The 14,301-nt window shown below is 36.6% G+C and overlaps 1 protein-coding gene across 1 annotated transcript in view; it reads right to left on the reverse strand.

The window, feature by feature from the left end:
* Window positions 1-5,031: 5,031 nt before the first annotated feature.
* Window positions 5,032-14,301, reverse strand: part of LOC127656964 (serine palmitoyltransferase 2-like) — a 919,074-nt gene continuing 909,804 nt past the window's right edge. Inside the window, exon 13 of the transcript XR_007972223.1 lies at window positions 5,032-5,041. The gene's annotated coding sequence lies outside the window, so the exon portion shown is untranslated. The remainder of the gene's footprint in view (window positions 5,042-14,301) is intronic.

Here is a 14,301-nt window from a genome sequence, read left to right on the forward strand (position 1 = left end):
GAATACATTTAAAAAGTAACCCTCCCAACCCTGCTAGTGCTTGATGACTGCGCAAAGCTCTAGATGGCACTACGGGAAGTGTGATCAAGCTTAATCATGCCTAGTTTAGAAGACGTTCATGTATTTGACATAAATGGACAGCATTCTATGTCTTTATGTGGTTATAAAACATCCTTATGTTGTCTCAAACTCGTATGACTTTTCTTCTTCTGCGGAACACAAACAAAGATATTTGGATTGAGATGTAAATATATACATACATTGCAAGTCAATGTGGACCAACACTTCCGACCTCCAAAAAGGACATAAAGGCATCATAAAGACTTGAGGGGTTTAATCCATGTCTTCTGAAGAAACAGTATCGTTTTGAAACTGACCAAAATGTAGCCTAGCTCCTTTTTCATTATAAATCTTGACATGTGCAAACAGATCATGCATGATTGTGATTTGAAGCTTGATTAGACTTCCTCACACTTGATGTGCACATTGTAAATGTAAAAAAAAAATTTAACAGTTACATTTTGGTATTTACACCCATTATGCTGCCTTTACATTGTATTTGAAGCTTGAAAGTGTTGGACCCCATTGACTTGCATTGTTTGTACAAAAACCCCTCGTATCTTCAAAAATATATTTGTTTGTGTTCCACAGAAGAAAGAAAGTCTTAAGAGTTTGAGGTGGCATCAGGGTAAGTAAATGATGAGAAAATTATAATTTATAGATTAACTATTCTTTTAAATATGCAAATATTAGTTTAATTCTCAGTGTACATATCTGTTTGTAATGTGTCCCAAAAGCAAACATATGATGTAAATATTGATGGAGCAGTGGTGACATAAGTGACCAGAAGAACAACTGTGCATCATGTCAAACGCAGCAGAGGGTAGGAAAATAGCATCAGGGGCCTCTGCAGGATTCAATCTGAGGGTACGCACAGAATCTGCCTAATAAACCTTATAGGCTGTCTAAGGGGGTCTGGGGGCATGCTACCTGTGATTTGATTTATTTTCTTTTGCAAAACACAATATTCTGGAGACTTTGAGATAAGCATTTGTTTTATTTTCTTGAGTACAAGCATTCATGTAACTATAAAGCATTTCTTCCAGTAAAAGTTTCAGTGTCCAGACAGACAGCACTTTCGCGCTAAAAAAGCAAAACACACCACAACGAATAGAGCAGAGAGCAGGTGTCTTGAGACGCATTTTTATCAGTTGAAGAAGTTCATTTTAACTTGACACAGCATCTAAAAAGGCAGCTCTCCCTTGAGCGATGCTAAAAAACACAGTGAAACGTGAAGCAGTTGTCAAAAGACATCTACCTAGCGAACGTTTAAATGGAAAATGGTTGAAAAACAGCACGAAAGAATGCAAAAACACTTTTAGTTTGAACAGCCCCTTGTTCACATGACAGCTCTAGCTCAAGTTTCTCAAAGTTACCTCTCAAAAAGACAGACTTTTGTTTCAGTTGATTGTTGGTACATTTCCACTTTATCCGGCATGTTTGTTCTCTGTATTCGTAAATATCCCGATACTGTTTTACTGTGTGAGAAACCGCTCCAAATGATTCAGTGAGAGAGCGCTCTGAACTAATTATATTGTATCACAAATCAATTCAGACCATTTTGCAAGCCTGTTTGGCCAATTCACTGAAATGAACGGACTCAAAAGAATTATTCATTCACAAATTGGGCATTAAAACAGCAAACAGAAATACGGGACACACTTCATGATTGGTGAAATATTTCTCAGGTTAGTCGAAGCGCTCATTGTACACACACTGAGTACGGCCAAACATCAGCAGGCACCACTGAATATCATTATGATTTGCTTATGAAGCTGAATATGTCTTTTGAATGAAACACTTACTTTGAGCATTGCAATGTACAGTCAAATTTAACACTCTTGATTGAAATGCTGATTTAAATGTTAACGTCTCCAATTATCTTTGATTATAAATGTTGTCTTAAGTGTAAAACTCCACTCAGTCTCTCTTCTGTCTTTCTCTAGTGCAACATGTCATAACGAGGTGTTTCTTCTGGCAGAAAAATTGCTCAGTTTTAATTACTTATGGATATCGCCTCCACAAATACCCATCATTAATTTTTTTTCATTAGAGTGTTTCCCTATCAGCAAAATGGCCTCTCTTCTGACAAGAGCTACAAAGCTTGATGAAGACTGCTTTGTATGTGTATCAGATGAATGGCTCTCTGTCTCAGTATGTTTAAGATAGAACTGTCATGAAGAGCAAGGGTGGAAATAATTCCTTAAGTACAGTAAAAAGCTGTTCTAATTTGTAAATGGGTGATCATTCCAGTACAGCTATCTAGATCTAAATCCAAGTGAGCATCTTGTAATTGCAAACATCCATGAGTTCTTAAGTCATTTGTTAGTACATGAGGGAAAGTGAACTTTTGTAAAAAGATGGTAAGCGTTGATTTAGCCAGAAACAGGTTAAAGGAATTTTCAGATTCAGGACAGCATCTGCGACATAATGTTAATTGCAGCACAAAATAATTTCGACTTGTTCTCAGTTTGTGAATAATAAATAAGGAAAATGTTTACAGTGTTGCACTTACCATGGAAACTTATGGGGCAAGACATTTCGGGTGGTTTAAAAGCAGAAAACTTGTATTTTAACGTTTATACAGGTGCAATGAATTGCCCTCGGGTTCCATTGTAGGCGAACTACCATAGACGTGATTTTTATTTTTTATGTCTTTCGTTTTTTTCAAACTGATGGACTTAGGCCAAATTATTTTTGGCAGCAATCGACAGCATGCCAAAGATCATATCGATAGAGCTTAAGTTGGATAGAACCCAGAACAATTATTTAACACAGAAATGGTCTTAAGTAACCTTGCTGTATACTAGATCTACCCTCATCTTTATTACTACCATTTAAAAACACTGCTGTCCCTGTGTATTTGCTTTTTTTGTTGATTTTATATATTCTGCTTTTATGTAGATGAAAGGCCAGTTTACCAACCAATAATTTTAGTAATGATAAATGACAGCTATGTAGTTTTGAATGGCCCAACAAGCCAAAATAATTATATTGTTTAGGTGGTGGCATTGATTCATAAACCCATGACTTACATTGATCCATAATGCAATTTACTGCAAGCAGCTCTGATGATTTGACCTCATCAACAGCTCTAAGTTCTGTTTATTTGAGGGGACCGATTAAGCCCACTAGTGTAGTTTCTGTTTCAGAGACAGAGCTGTGCAAGGACCTGCATTTAAACTAAATACTATTCCCTCCCAACACATAGTTTAAGAAATGGTTTATATGGTTGGAACATCGTTAGACTAAAACCACAACATGCAGTCAAACACTGTGTCTACATCACCACAACACATCAAAACTAAATTGCTTCTTTTATAATCAATAAATGTGCCACAATGTGCCTTCAGTTGACTGATGGCCCATTTCTATTTTTGATGTGCAGCAGAGCTACTCTAGACACTTTAATTTCCCTGTCTGTCTGAAATAAACTGATTTTACTTACAAATATCATGTGTGTGTGTATATACTGAAATGAATTTGACCATTACCAGCTCATGATTTTTCTTCCCACCAATTTAGATAATCTTTTGCATCTTACCAAATGTATTTGCAGTACCAATTTGTGGCAGGGCAGAGAGCGGCCGGGTCGTGATACTACACACCCGGTCCCGTATTAGACTAATTATGCCTCCGTGAGGTTTAAAGGCTGACTGCAGAGGGCCATGCAGGAGAGAGAGATCGTTAGCGGACATGTCCATCATGTGTGTGTTTGTGTTGTCCTTTAAGTTTATCATTAAACCTATTATTTATATTGCCACACAATTCTAACATTATAAAAGTAATTCTAAGAGTCTATTTTTCTTACTAAAGGATTGCAGTGACGAATAAAGTAGTATACTGTACATATTCTTTTTACATTGCATGTGTTTTGCATGCAAAATATTAACTGTTACCAGTGTAATCTGGTAAGCAATCTACTACAAAAAGATTACTTTACTGGCTACTTCATGAGGAAAGTTATCACATTACTAATAACTATAATGTCAAGTTATTTTCTAAAAATATTGTTATTTACCCTTTAGCTGTCACAGAAATGCAAACCGATGTACATATGAACATATGAATTTAAATGTTAAATGTATTATATATAAATTATATAATTTCAAAAATATGTGTAACACCAGTAATATCCTTAAAAGTAATAACTCTTAATTCAAAGTCAGTTCCTTATCAAATTCAAAAAATATGATTACAAGAATTTTAAATTAAACATGTTACACTTGTGGGCAGCGCTAGGGGTAGGCTACATGAGCTTGAGCCCCAAATGATTTCAGTAAAGCTCCTAATGATTTTAACCATGTTATAATAATGTTGAAATTACCAGTGCTTTGTTATCAAATTGCTAATAAATATGACTATATTTTGACGATACCGTTCTTTCTACAGTATAATACCAAATACATACAAATGCAATTCAGTGCTCACATGCTGTCTTGATGGCAGCTGCTTTCAAGAACTCATGGCATGTTAGGAGCACATAAATTTCTTCCGGACAACACAATGGACCAGAATATGATGTCATGTGGTAGGGCTTCTGGTGTAAGTAAATAATACAAATAACACATAATATATTTAAAATGTAATATGTAATGTAAAATGTAAAACAATATTGTCTACTCGCTTACCTGCAACAATAAAGCATGCAGCTTTGAAATATGTTTTCTATGTATTGAGCCAAGAGGTCAGCATGTGACATTTCAATCTACTATTGGTCACATGCCATCATGCGGATTCGCAGGTCAGAGTTCAGCAAACTCTTGTATGCAGCATACTATGAAAGGTATTTGCATGAGCTTGCATTCCCGTGTTCGGATCCATTTTAATGAATGGAAAACTAATTTTAGTGTGGCACACTAGGATTTGAAAATGCATAATTTTTTTAGGACAATGCAACAGACCCGGATTGATGGAGGCATTTCTAGCATTTCTTTTCTTCTATAAAAATCTTTTGAAAGTTCTTTGCGTTTCCGATCTCCTGTGTCCATATATGCTTGTATGGAAATGAATGGAGCGCAAAGTGTATTGTAACCGCCCCTTTAATTGTACACAATGTGCGTCGAACCACGAAAAGTAAAAAAGGATTTATTTATTTTTATGTATAGTGTACATACTTTAGTGTTAAAAGCATGCAACTTATGATCTTATGTGCGTATCTGAGGCCGAGACAAAATTTGTGGACCTTTTAGTTTAGTTTCAGTAATATATAAAGATTGAATATATAAATGATGCTCGACAGACTAAGTATTTAAAATTTTGTTTTAAAATGTTTTATATTATGACTTTTCATCAAAGGATGGCCAAACGTATCCACAAAGGTCTAGGCTAAGTCCTGAATATCCACTGATCCTAGAACCGTCTCTGTTTACACTAGCGTTGGGGTACTCGAGTTCGGACTCGAGTCTGAGACACAAGTCCAATTTTAATGGATTTTGACATTTCATGGACTCGGATGCATTTTTACAAGGACTTGACTCAGACTCAAGCCTTTGGGGCTCCAGCCGAGTCCATGGCATTTGATTTGAGATGCAATGAACAAAATAAATAAATCAATAAAAATAATGAATCAGAAGAAAATGGACACTCTGTCTGCAAGCAGTTGTAGCAACCCCTGATGTCATAGACGTAGCACGTGTTTGTTTCACTGTGTTGAGTAAACACACCAGCAGAGCGCCACTCAGTCAACTAATATGCTTCAAATATACTTCAGAGAATTCTGTATAACATCGATTGCCATGGTGGCTGGCACAACGAGCACATAAAGACAGGTATGTAGCCAATGTACTAGAAACTACTAGGCAGTTTTGTACTGCAAGGGACCTGACAACTGGTAAAAAATTGCACGCAGCATTTGTGCAGATAAGACGGTGGTCGCATCATGGTTTCATTGTGTTTAAGAACTTCATTAAGTCAAGTCACCCATATCATGTTTCTCACAGTTTACTAAAACTGTAACACCCAGCCTGACATTTTTTTCGGATCTCAGGTGACCACTTAACAGGTTGGCATGAACAAACTGCAGGTATGGCTTTCTGAGTTGGGTTTGACACCTTGTAGATTTTGTCCTCCATCTTTTTTGATGGTACTTCTAAAATTCTGAATGACATAATGTGCATGGGTTGTATTCGGGTCAGTGAGCTTAGCTTCATCCCACAGAGGCTGAAGTGTTGTATCCTCCTTCTGTCCACATCCTATGTCCTCCCAGCTTACAGGTAGGTTGCATGAAATTTCTACTATTTGCAAGAGATCTATGGTCCCGGGGATGTCTTCCTCCACCCCTCAAGACAGGGTGTGAGGAACCAAATTACACTGGCCCTTCCTGTATCCTGTATCTTCCTGTATCTCACTGTAAAGTCAAAGCTTTGCAACCTTATGACCCATCTCGTCAGATGTGAATAGGGATGTGGGTGATTGAATACAAAGGTAAGGGCAGAATGGTCTGTTAGCACCTCGAAATGTAGTCCTTTGAAATACTCCCTCCATTTCTCCACTGTCCATACGACAGCTAGAAACTCCTCTGCTGTGGAGTAAGCTTTCTCAGTGCCCTGGAGAAGTCTAGATGCATATGCCACCACATTCTTTCCTTGCTCCGAAGTTAGCACAGCTCCAAGTCCCACGTTGCTAGCGTGGGATTGCACTTTGAAAGAACAACCGAAGTCAGGAGGTCTTAGAATGGGAGCTTTTTGAAGGGCTTTTTTTAAACATTCAAAGGCATACTGGCATTCAGGAGTCCACTCCCACACAGCATATTTTTTCTTTAAAGCATGTAGAGTGGCTGCAAATTCAGAAAAATAAGAGATAAAGTGATCGTACCATCCCGCAAGGCCGAGGAAACATTAAAATTTCTTTCCGGACTTGGGAACAAGAAAATTCTGTAAAATCTTCTGTTCAAAGATGACATGTTAGAGGAAAGAGAGGGTCTTCTGGAGAATATTGCACTTCTTCGGGTTGAGTGTTAAACTTGCAGCCTCCAGCTTGGTAAACAGCTGTTTAAGATGACCATAATGCTCTTGGACGTTGGCTGAATATACTACGATGTCATCTATGTAGACAAAACAGAATTTGCATATAATGTCCCAAAATATAGTGTTCATCAATGCTGGAACGTGGCTGTGGTATTTTTTAGCCCGAAGGGAATGCATACAAATTAATATTGTGAGTTCTAAGTGACGAAGGATTTTTTTTGGATGCTGTCCTCCATCCCGACTTGCCATTATCCACTCCTCAAGTCCAAAGTGCTGAATACGGTGGCTCATTGAGATATGTAAGTATATCTTGTACTTGGGGCATGGGGAAACCGTCCAGAGGTGTCTTTGTGTTCAAGGCTCTATAGGACATGTTAAAGCACATACCCCCATCCTTCTTGGGTAGTAGAAATACAGGAGCAGTCCATGGAGCAGAAGAAGGACGAATGATGCCCTTCTCCTGCATCTTAGTGACCTCCTCCTCATGTTTGTGCACAGATGTTGGGTATGCTCTCTTCCTCACAGGTATCCTATCACTGATGTTGATGCAATATTTGATGATATGATGATAAGTATGTCCTAATGAGTCAGTGCATACACTTGGCCAGTCAAGAAATAAACTTTCAAGTTGACGTTTCTGTGTGTGTGAGGCATCCGCTGAGCTCAGGAGTTCTTTTTTGTGGTTCTTGTGAATTAGTTAATCTGGATAGGTTATACTGCTAAATGTAACCTGGTGGCAGTGGAAGTATGTCAGAGGTTTTGAAATGGGAAGCGGTAGGAAAGTGACACATCTCACATTTCTCAGGTAAGCAATAAGCTTTGGCACTGAAATCCAACTTCATACCAGAGATTTCAAAGAACTCAAGTCCCAAAAATAATGGAAAATCAGGTCATGATCTCTCATCACATAGGCTCAGGGTATAGACATGGTCATGCACAGAACACTGTAAGGATACTTGTAAGCAAAGAAAATACTCAATAGTGAAATAATGAATATAGAATATGGAAAGGGGAACCTGTACTCCACCGCTGAGTCCGTCACGCAAACATATCCATCCGCTTGATCGTTAGGCCTTGTGTCAGCAACAATGAGTAATTCACACAAGTTCAGGATGAATCCACATGAATTCAAGTATAATCCACAAACGAACAAATCCAAAGCAAATGTAGAAATCCACCAAATGAAATGGCTGTGAATACAGTCCGATCTGAATCAAATATTCCGGACAGCATATACATACGCACAGTCAATGAATATGAGTGCTATTTGAGATTAAGAACATTAAAGTTATTGTTATTGCTAAAGCAGACTGCAACTCTGAAAAACAGATAAACAGCACCTATTTATTGTTTTTCTATTTTAAAAGCATTGACGAGCTGCTTAAAATATGTTCTTTTACAGTGTTTTCCACAATAAAATACACAATGAAATATGAAGTTATATTGGGCAGCAAAATGTTTTGTTTATAATTTAATTATAGATTGGTTGACAAGACATCCTGGTTTATTACACAGGACAGCCCCGGTCACTGATTTGTTTCTTCTTCAATTAAATCTTCTTGATGTCCTTCTCATCTTGTCCCTGGTATCGTTTGCAGAGAATAAAATAAATGTTGTTGTGTCGCATGTTGATTTGATGATACATTCATTCTAGTTTTCAGCAAATCAGCTTAAATGTATCTGTTACCATGGCTATGATGCCATGCGCTATGTCATATCTCATACTGTCAGTCAGCACAAATGCCCAAAATAATGTAAAAATGTGTTTTCAACAACAAGCTGAAGAAGCTGATCCATGTCTTCGCACAACACGTTAAAATTAAGCGGTGTGTTTTCTGAATGTTAATTTTCCCCACATCATGGAGTTAAATCAGACTGTCACATTCTGACAGCTACACTGCACTTTTTACATAGTATAGCTCAAATAATACATGAGTTTTAAAATTATAAGCTTCACATTTCTTTGTTTAAATCCTGCAAAAATTGGCCACCTTCACTTTCATTTTCCCCTTTCAATTCCATTGTAAGTGCCTCATTGTAACATCGATTTTTGCTTTTTTTTAAATAAAAGCAGAGACAAGTTGAAATTAATTCATGTGGTAATCAATATTATGCCTCAAATGCTGTTGATAGAGATTACCTTGTATTGAACCTGGAACATTCCTTTAAATTGAGATGTGCAGATTGTATTAAAAATTGTAGGTTCCAATGTTGTGGATTTTGTGTTAAAATATGTACCTGACATGACAAGTCTACTCATAATTACACATGCAATATGAAATTATATCAGGCTATGTAGAATGGAAAAAAAAAAAGATAAAATGTGGTTAAATAGTGAAAAACATTTAATTTACACAAATCTTCCTGTTCAAAAGTTTGCATCCCCTTGGTTCTTGTTTTGCCTTCTTGAGCATCAATGAATGCTTGCACCTTTTGTAATAGTTGTGTATGTGTCCATCAATTGTCCTCAGAGTCAAACGTTTGATGTCTATATAATTTAGCCACTGTTGAAAAGAACTCAAGTGAGCAGAAGATGCTGGGAAACCAAAGAATGTACAGTCTTCTGAATTATATTTTTGTGTCCTTTTGAAGCTTGAGGAAGTGATCACCGTAAACGATGCCATTGTGTGACATCACTAAGCACAAATATTTTTTTTGTTCACAATTTCTCCCTTTGTGTTAAGAAAATGAATGAAAATCGTATGGAGTTATAACAACACAGAGGTGAGTAAACAATTCATGAATTTTCATTTTGGGTGAACATTTTAGAACCAAGGGGATGTAAACTTTAGAACAGGATCAATTGTTTAAATTCAGTAACCATTTTGTCTTGTGGAATATACATTATGTGAGTATCTGTTTTCAAATAGCTTCTTCGTGGTAGTCCTAAATAAATTTTTATGATACCTCTTATTTTTTAAAAACAATAACACACTGACACATCACAGTTTTAGGCGCACAAGCAGTGCGTAGATCTGTCTCACTTTTTCTGTGAATTAACCATCATGTCTGTGTTAAATGGCCATAATATTAGCAGGGGGTTTTACCAGTGTTTTCGGATGTAGCATTTGCAGTCAAGTCATGAGATGTAACTTCCCAGGAAGTGCTAATTACTACTGTGTTGACTCATTATTTTCCCAAACCAGTCAGCATATAGAGACTAAAATAAATCTCAGTACATATTATTTCTTTAGATAGGGATCATTTTAGATGATTTCAAATTGAAAATGAACTAGAAATAAAAAACTATTAAAATTCGAAATAATATTAACTCTGGTTTTAATTACTAAAGCAGCTTTCACTTTCTTTAATCTTTGTTTGAGTGGAGGGGAAAATTAACAAATAATTGAATAGTCAACAGAACACAATAAGAAGAGTGTTGAAGGACAGTTTTGTCTTCATACACCTAAATCATATGGTTTCATTCTGAAAAAAAAAGTTTGTTCAGCGGTTTTATTATATTTATATTGACAATATTTTTTTTTAGTTGTGAAAGTTAAAATAGGCTTAAAATATTGATGTTGAGCTTTTGGTTACAATTTGAATTCAGATTCATGGACAGATTAATTCTGACTCGACTCGGACTCGGCCTGTTATGACTCGGTCTTGAGTCCAACTCGGTCCCTTTTTGACTCAGGCTCAACTCAAACTCGATTGTTTAATGACTCGGACTTGATTCAGACACAAACTGAGGTGGACTCGAGCCCAACACTAGGTTACACTACTTAAAAAGTAATTAGATTACAGTAACTAATATCTTTATAGTCACATTACACCCAACTCTGATTGTAACCCAATAGATAATGTCTGAACTCAAATCTGCACAATATACAAGTGTTTTGTTATATATTTTGTTATTTATTTATTTATTTATGTATTTTCTATTATTGCAGATAAATGATACAACCGTGTGAACTGACAATCATTTGTCAGTTGTAATCGTCTTTGTCATAAGCACAGTTCAGCAATGTCAATCGAATTCCTGGTGTCAGTGTAACAAATAATCTGAATGACTGAAATGTCTGATCCTTGACAGACTCCACAGGCACAATGAAGAAACCACTCATAACCTGATATCCACACAAGCACTTCAGTCCCCCTAAACAACTGACAGATAATATGTCATCATATTGCTGGATATGGAGTGTAGCGAGAGTTCATGTCCAGGGGCACATTGTGTGTTTACACCCCTGGTTTCAGGTTGAATATTGCCTGCTCATCTCTGCCACTGGCCATGTGTAAACTTTAAGACTGCAGTGCCCCTAAGCTGGTTGTCTCCTGTGGAACAGTGCCAGTATGCCCTATTTGTGTCAATCGCTTAAAGGAGTACTTCACCTCTTGTCGAATCAAACCATTTTGACTTTCTTATGTAAAACACAAAAGGAGATATTTAATGAATATTGTGGTCCATCGTTTTAATAAGATGGCATTTGATAGTGACTCATTTTAAAGCTTTAAAAAGGACCATAATAGTCCATGCAACTCCAGCATCTTCATAAGACTTCTGAAGGCATACGATGGTGATTTTGTTGAGGAACAACCCAAAATGTAAGTAATTTGTCACTGAAAATCTTGAAGTACTGTATTTTGCACGATTACATGCACAATGAAAAAAACATCTAAAAACAACCACTTTCTTTCCGCATAAGAAAGAAAGTCAAAAGCCTGGCTGGCACAATGACACACCAGCATCATATTCTAGCATTACATTCTACCAGCATCCAAAACTAGCTAGTAATGCCAATGTCCTTTCTTTGGTTCTGTGATTGAATGCACTTTTTATGGATAAAATCATCTGCCAAAATTGTAAATGTAACATAACAGCATTAATCACTTCATTTTTATTCTTTAATTTTGAATAATGGGGTTTATGGTCAGGGTGTAATTATGCATCAGTGTATGTTGAGTGGATATATTTTCATATGCTCAGTTACCATGAAGGATAATATTTTAAACGCAAGAGCATCTTGACCATATAATTGCTAACAGTTACATTTTCATAGATGGTTTAGCTGCTAGGCTGTTCCAATCATTCAAATGAAAATATAGCATGCCACATGAGTTACAAATGGGATTTAAAATCTATATTCTTCTTTACACTACAGGTCCATACAACTCATTTGGATTCACAACATGTTTAGGTCATGGGGGAGCAGAGATAAGGATAGATTATTGTTAAACAGGAAATTCCAATACAAGGCCATGACAAGCCGTTTTCGTTTAATGACCCTCTCAGAGAACTTAAAGCTCCGATAAATGACTGATGATGGTTGGTTATGGATGGATGGATGGTCCATAGTAAACTATACAACATGGCCAGGCCTACCCACATCTCTTATAATCCAGGCATAAGTTCTTCATAAGCCATTTGTAAATTGGAAGCTGGCCACTCATAAACTCTGTTGATACAAATATGTATTGCATTCTGTTCTGTGCATTCAAGCGTTACATGGGGGAGTTTTACTCCCTAACTTAATCCAAAACACTGATGTAATGATTAGTGCTTATACGTTATGGATTTCTCATATACAGTACATCACAAAAACTTGAATGCACTGCAAAGTTTAAAAGTTATTTGTTAATAGCAGAGAAAAAGTCTAGAAATAAAAGGGCAGGTAAATATGCTTTTAAAGGGATAGTTCACATAAAATGTTAAATTATGTCATTATTTGTATCATGCTTGTGTCATTTTAAACCCATATGACTTTCTTTTCTTTTGTGAAAAACAAAAGAAGATATTTAAAAGATGTTTTGTTTAATGATTTACATGAAGTAGTAGTTGTGCATTATATTCCAAGCCTTCTTAAGCCATATCACTTCGCCGGATATTTAAGTAATTATTTACTGTAAAATCAAATCATTGATTAACTTCTTGAAACACTGGAAAACAATTCTGCCAAATTTTAATTATATCATGTCCACTGATTTTATCACATGCAAACTTATAATTGAATCAAAGATTCTTACCTGAAAAAATGTGTCTAATTTTACTCTGTCCACAAAGGTTTGAACATTTTAACATGTAAATGAAGACTATACAAGGATATTCTAAAGGAAGGAGGTATGGCTGAGTTTAAGCAATTTTTTCCTGAGGCAAACTATCCACCATAGCTTATGTATTTGGAAAAACAAGCCTTGTTATCAAATGGCAATGTTCCTAATAGCCTGAGAGTAAGAACAAGAAATCAATTAGTTTACAAATATCTGCCATAATGATGTTTGGCTGAATAGGTCTAAAATTTATCACTAGCACATCAAGATCAAGGACACAAAAATGTTGATTATGTTTAATATCTGGCTGCATGGTCAGAGCTTAAATAAGCACCTTTGCAAATTATTTGTATTTTCTTAGTAAAATAATTAACATTCAGACTTATCACATTGTGAATTCAGCAACAGTAGGTCAAAAGTTATCTATTCCTACCAAAATTTGAATCACTGCCCTCAGCGGCCGAACCTGGAAGTGTTGTTGAACGTATGAGCAAGTGTGAGCTCCAGTTTCTGTGTCAAATATCCACAGAGTGGTGCCAAAAGCGAGTTAAAAATGTTATAATTTTTGAGTGAAAATGCAACCTCCGAAACATGCTCATCATGGTTTAGTGAACACGATTACTTCATGGTTCCCACAGAACCAGAATCATGTCTTGGGAAATGTGTTCATGCTTGAATTGATGCAAAAATGTCTGATTGGGCAAGGTGCTTGCCAGTAATTCAACTGATTGGGGCTAATTTCTTGGTAAAGGAGCTTTTGTAAGCAACATGTAGATATCCTGTGTGATCATGTTATAATATCCATCCAGAAAACATGTTTTTGCCTGCATAATGGTGTAGTTTTGGTATCTAAATGAGCACTGGTTAACTGCCCTTGATAACCAGCCAGTCCTTTACTCCCTGGATTTAAAACCATGTTAAAATCCTGACCCATGTGTGGAACTTGTCCTGGAACAGGAAGTCTTCTATATTGAAGGTCTGTTGAAACAATGCAGTGTGAAAATGTCTCTGGTTACACATGAAACCTTGGTTCCCTGAGATGAAGTGAACGAGATGTTGCTGCAAGCACTATGGGGAGTCATTCTTAGACAACCTTGTTGAAACCCTTATACAATCACTCCTCTGATTGGCAATGGTGCCTGAGCCCCACCCCTTCAGATGTGCTGTTGGTGTATATAAGCGGGTCACCATTTCTTTTTGACAGATCTGGACCAAACACCAGGCATGAGCTGTCAGTCGCTAGCGCATGCATGTCACCCACCCATTAAAAATGAGGCCAAAA

This window comes from Xyrauchen texanus, chromosome 16, assembly GCF_025860055.1.
Source record: "Xyrauchen texanus isolate HMW12.3.18 chromosome 16, RBS_HiC_50CHRs, whole genome shotgun sequence".
NCBI classification, from domain to species: domain Eukaryota; kingdom Metazoa; phylum Chordata; class Actinopteri; order Cypriniformes; family Catostomidae; genus Xyrauchen; species Xyrauchen texanus.